General features: G+C 40.0%; 1 long non-coding RNA gene across 1 annotated transcript; it reads left to right on the top strand.

The window, feature by feature from the left end:
* Window positions 1-439: 439 nt before the first annotated feature.
* LOC136527407 (uncharacterized) lies at window positions 440-2,247 on the top strand. The gene is made up of 3 exons (XR_010776789.1): window positions 440-669; window positions 1,448-1,498; window positions 2,120-2,247. It is a non-coding gene; the product is annotated as an uncharacterized lncRNA (long non-coding RNA).
* Window positions 2,248-6,000: the final 3,753 nt, after the last annotated feature.

Raw genomic sequence — 6,000 nt, 5'->3', positions numbered from 1 at the left:
CATGCTATTTGAATTTTGTTTTGTAAAAATAAATCCCAAGTACTTTGCAAGAACGAGTAATTGTCATGTCATCCTACTATATTGTAAAACAAAAAAAAGAGGAAGTCATGAATATGAATTTTAATTTGGATCAAGTTCCTTATCTAGCAGAGGTTGACCGATTTTTAATGAGAGACTAAAATTTGACTTATTGATCTGTTCCTCGCATGAAAGAACGGAGGTTAGTAATGCGTAGAGCTCGTCAAATACTTTTTATTTGACTACTCATGTGCTTGGATTAGAGTTCGGATCATGACTCTTTGAATTTTGGAAGATTTAAAGGAAAATAAAATAAAACGCTACAGTGATTACGGAGCTGCAGTACATGCGGCTACGTACCTTTGGCGTCCGACTCCTGCTCTGGTCGGCATCGTAGTCCTTTCCCCTTCCTTTTCCCCACCGTCCTGGCCAGCCCAACAGCCGCCGCCCCTTGTCTTCTAGCACGGGAGAAAAAGGAATGAAGGGAGAAGAGGAGTAAGAGGAGACCTAGGGCTTGCGCCGCCGTTGACGTGCCGTTCTTCTCCGGAATCCAACCACGATCCTATCGCAGCGACGAGAATGACCGGGAGGTGAAGAAGAAAGGAGTGAATCGCCTAGGGTTTGTCGGCGTGCTTGCTGCGGTTTCTCTTGGTAAGACATCAAACCTTTATCCCCTTGTTTGGACCAAGTTCCATGGATCAAATCATCTTTTTTAAGTGGAGTTTAGATGGAGTAATTCCCGAAGTTAATCTCGCCCACGTTCGGAAACCCCATCAGATTAGGCAGTTTCTGTTCATCGCTGTTTTAGGTCGTTTTATTGGCCCCAATAATTTTTGCCACTATGGACAAAGTTGTAGAGGAATTCGTTATCTTTCTTTTGACGCCAAGATCACCCCCATAGCCTCCATATTCTTGGAGATATGATCGTGTGAAGTAGGCTGTTTTCCAGTGACGAGTTTCTGGACAGTTTTAGATCTAATCCGTTTTGGCCTTTTTACTGGAAGAATTTGAACTTGGTATCGAAATGAAAGTTGTAGAGTTTTTCTTTATCTTTCCATATTGTTAGAGAACACGTTATTTGGATGAGTATGTCTCAAGTTATGATTTTTATAACTTTGCTGTCCTGTTTTGACTGACAGAAAAGTCCAGTTAACTTAAGTCAATGTTTATGCTATCTTGGAGACCTCTAATGCCAAATATTATAATACCAAAGTTGTACATAAATGAGTTTTCTATCATCTGGTAGATTTTAGTAATTTATTAAAGTATGGTTGTTTGTCTATGAAAAAGAGAAGGGACAGTGCTGCTGTCACAATCGGTAGCGAGATGGTAGATGTTTTAAACGGGGGTTTGGGACGCTTTAATTGTATAATTTGTTATTTGTTTCGATTGTACGATGGTGTTAGTACTGAGATGTTCTTATGAGCAGGTGGTGCACCTTCGGATCATGCTTAGCTCTCACTTTTGATCTTCGGTGAAGGCAAGTAAATGTGACGATGTGGTTCACATGCTTTAGCTTGGTTGTTTGAATTGCCTCCACTTATTTTTTAGTATCTCGCACTAGACATTTAATCTAAATTTGAAGTTACCTTGAAGTATATGGATTTATATCTTTTGGCTTTGTTATTGAATTATGAAGTACATGAATTACTCACAATGCAACATTTGCATTTGCACTCTTCCCGTTGATATGCATTTGAAGAAACTGTAGCCAAATTGGTGCGGTAAGTACCGGTACATCAACGCACATTGATGAGCTTTGTGGTTGCAGCCCTCACTCCCTCTTGTTGGGACGTGTGGGTAGAAGTGAAGTCATGCATTGCACTGCATCATTCACATATGCATTGCATGGCATCATTCGCATTTGCATTGCACTGCATCATTCACATATGTATTGCATGGCATCATTCGCATTTGCATTGCATTGCATCATTCACCTTTGTACTTTTAATATATTTATATTACAGTTCTATGAAACAATGGATGTATCTACTATCATGTTTTAAATTTGATATTTAATCAACTATGATTTGAATAACTCAGTTAAGGTAGTTTGCTTGCTGAGGTTTTCCATAAACCTCACACGTTGTTTTCCCCTCAGGTGTTTGAGCCTGGAAGATGCATGCTTGGGACGGGAGTAGCAACACGTGTGCACGTCACCTTGGAGTCAAATAATCTGTGGGACACATGTGTTGTAATAATAATAATATGTAACCATGGTTTAGTTGGTTCAAACTATATGCTTCATGTTGGATCTGGTTTTTGGTTGGATGAGTTATGACAATTTAGTGATCAGTAAAGATATTTTATAGTTGATCTTTATGATTATTGTTGCTTCCGCATACTCTAATGTTGGGTTGTTTTCTTTGTGCTGAACTGTGGTAATTCTCCAGAAGATTTTTGTTGTCTTTTCTTCTGGGGTGTTACATATATCTCATTCGTCAATTACTTAGATAAAACGGGTTCCCTATAATAAGTGTTCACAAGTTTTTAGGAATATTAGCAAGGAATAAAAAGTATACAAACTTCTTAATCATAGGAAGACATGGTGATGGAGCATATTCTTTTTACTATGTTTCTAAATTTTATTTCAGTTTTTTAAGCTTCTATTCAAATATGAAATGAGAGAGTGAGAGAATGGGAAGGACCATTCAAGGTGATAAGCACTTCGTCGCATGGAGCGGTAACACTTCAAAATGATGAAGGTGTGTTATTCAAGGTAAATGGCCACCGTCTTAAGATCTTTCTAGAACCTGAAAAGCCACCTGAGGATTCAGATATGGTAGATTTCGAGATTTTACCATAGATTTACACCACTGCCATCCTCCTTATGATTCGTAACGTGAAAATATACTTTTTGGGATTAGATAAGGATTAGAAACCGCCGTGAGAAAAATCACCATGAGAGGGTGACATATGGGGCCGCATGGCCCCACCTAGAGGCCACTCGGCCCATTGTCAGCCCCTCTCATGCTCGGTCAACTCTCTCGTGTCTTCTAGATCCTTCCTTATTAAAATCCCATAGTTTTTCGACGCATTTGGTTTTTCCTCGTTACGAGACCTCATATGGATAGATTTTGACCCCTCCTGCAAGTTGTTCCCCCTATATAAGCAAGCCTCTACCTGCCTCCATAGCCATCCCATCAAAGCTTTCTCCAATAGCAGCAAAGCTCTCCTCCTCTCTAGTTCTCATGATCAACAAAGAGATCGTCCCCTATGGTTTTGACCCTAGCAAGAAGCCCGACGCGCTTGTGCTGACCGTCGCTCCTCTAGAAATTACCCCCATTTTCTCAACTCAATCTTACTTCGCCTGAGCCATCTACTGTCCGATGATGATTGCTCCGCCACCGCCATGTCTACTTCTCAAGGACAAGCCACATCAACCTGGCGTGCCGCCGTTGATCAAGGTGACGAAGGAGATCAATCTCCTTCCTCCGAGGGCAAACGAGGTGCTGATTGGAGTCAAGACCAATAAGTTTGGAGATGTCACATGTGTAAAATACAAGTCGGTCACCCCTCGTACCACCATTGGAGTCTGGGCAATGCTAGATCAAATCAAGGTTGTTCCTCCAAAGGAGAAGAAGAGGAAGGCACCATCACCACCTATCCCAGAGGCTGAGAAGTGTTCACGGATGACCATTGCTCTCTTAGAGAAGAAGATTGAAGACCTCTCTGAGGTTATATATACCCTAGAGCAAATGATCGATGAAGAACACGTCTATCGCAAGAGCCTACAACATGACCTAAATGCTTTAAAATCATTTTGTTGCTAAGATGAAGAAGTGAGAATTAGGTAGCTAATAATAAGGCACGAGTGTTCAGGTCATGTGTTTAATGATAGTATGTGTAGGTTACTAGCTTAGCTCAGATCGTTCAGAAAGCAATAGAACAAAAACCACGCTCACCAAAGTTGGATCGAAACAGGCCCAAGAGTGGGCCGCCCGGCCTCCTACATGGGTCAGCCAGCCCATCACAACACTACCTCACCTCATGCTTTATCCACGGTCAGGTTTGAGTCCAATATACTCTATTTTTATATGTTTCGCTTTCCGTTTTGAACCGAATTGAAAATCCTTAATAAAACAACTTTAAAATCTGAGGAAAGATTATTTCAGTCATGACTTAAGGATAGACTCACATAATACTTTTCCTAGAAGTCATATTAGTGTTGGGAACTTATTATTAGGGACCCCATGTTACTTAAGTTGTTGTGGAATGAGATATTGTAGAATAATAAGAACTTGATTCTTAATGTCTTGTTATTGGAGAATTTTATTTCAAAAAGTAAAAAGAATAGCTATACCTCTCCTTTGTGGTAAGCAATGTCCTACTAGAGCGAAATATAGACTAGGAAAACCTTCTACATATACTACTTGTCATTGTATTGAGTTTGGTCAAACCTTGTGACCCTTGTTGAGAAACTTATCATGCTCTCAAGATCAAGATCACATACACTCCACATATATTTGTTGCTCCTACACTAGGAGTATGCAACAACATGTTTTCCATCCACCTAAAAATGTTCTACTCCTACACTAGGAATAGACACAAAAATAAGCTTAATAGGATAAATGCTCCAAGTTCTTGTAAATGTCTCTTTTGAAAAGTTTCAATTGCGGAAAGAGAGGCATGGGCTATGCAAAAGTTATTCATAAAAGAAAAATAAAAAGAAAGTTTTGAAAAAATGGACAAGTGTCCGAGATATTGAAAACAATGGGTACTCAGATGCTCGCTCAAAAAAAAGAAAGGGAGATGAATAAGATAGCCCATGTTTTCTTGCAAAAGTTTTCAAGTTTCAAACAAGAGAGATATGTTTCAAGGAGCATAGTAGAATTAGGATAGCCACCATATACATATCCACACACATGCGCATCTTGATCTAAGAGTATGACATTTTTCTCCTTGGATCTTTGTTTTGACTTAACAATATATGCAATGCAAGTATGTTTTCATATTCATCCCTACCTGAGCTCCACATAAACTTCTAGAAGTAGGCAAAAATAAGGCAAAGTCATCAATGCCTTGGTGAGGATCCAAAAATACCATATATACAGAGAGATTTGAGAGTACTACAAATGGAGAAGGTAAGCTATGTTTTGTTTTCAAAAATCTTAAAATGTTTCTCCAATTGACTTGACTGAAGGAAGATGGTGATCTCTTTCAAGCTGTTCCATTCTTCGACCGCCCAAAGTTTCATGGTAGACACTTTGAATCCTACAGTGCATGCATGACTAGGAATGGTTTTATCTTGATGCCTTGTCCTAAGATTATGTCTTAAGTAATCCATCCTTTTATCGAGGACGAGTAAAAGCCTAAGTATGGGGAGTTTGTTGACGATAGTTAACATTCATCATAAACCATCAATATAACTTGTATAAATGGCCAAAATGGATCACCAATGTAGACTTAGGGGTTTAAACTGATAAATTCCATGAGTTATGGTGAATCTGTGTTTTTAGCAAGATTAAATCAGAAAACCACCAAGGAGGACCTATTCGAAAAAAGAAATCACGGAATTCTGTCGCGTAATCGATGTGGGAAGACTCTAGAAGGTGAATCACCAAAGCGGGACACATGTCTCTGATAGGTGGGGCCACCCAGCCCCACCTAGAAACCACCTAGCCCCTATGGGTCCCACCTGTCAGCCTCGTTGTTATGTCAGTTCTCCACCACCTTAAGGATTGCATCTCCGCCGTTTATTCAAGTCGGTTTGATCCAAGGGCTCAGGATTGATGCTCCGGCCTATATATACCTACCTACACCCCCCACTAGGGCATGTCTCATTTGATCCTGAGAGCTGAGAAGCTAGAAACCCTAATTCATATGTCCACCAGGATCAAGGCTAGCAATCAAGAGAACATTAGTCCTCAATAGGATCTAGTCTTGAATTAGAGATAGTGAGATAGAGTGAGAGGGAAGAGTTTAGAGGAGTCTTGGCCTGTCAGTGCTCTCTCTATGGCTGTACCCTGGTGAAACAAGTTC

The sequence above is a fragment of the Miscanthus floridulus genome, chromosome 19 (assembly GCF_019320115.1).
Source record: "Miscanthus floridulus cultivar M001 chromosome 19, ASM1932011v1, whole genome shotgun sequence".
NCBI lineage: Eukaryota > Viridiplantae > Streptophyta > Magnoliopsida > Poales > Poaceae > Miscanthus > Miscanthus floridulus.
This window is presented reverse-complemented; position numbering and strand designations above follow the sequence as displayed.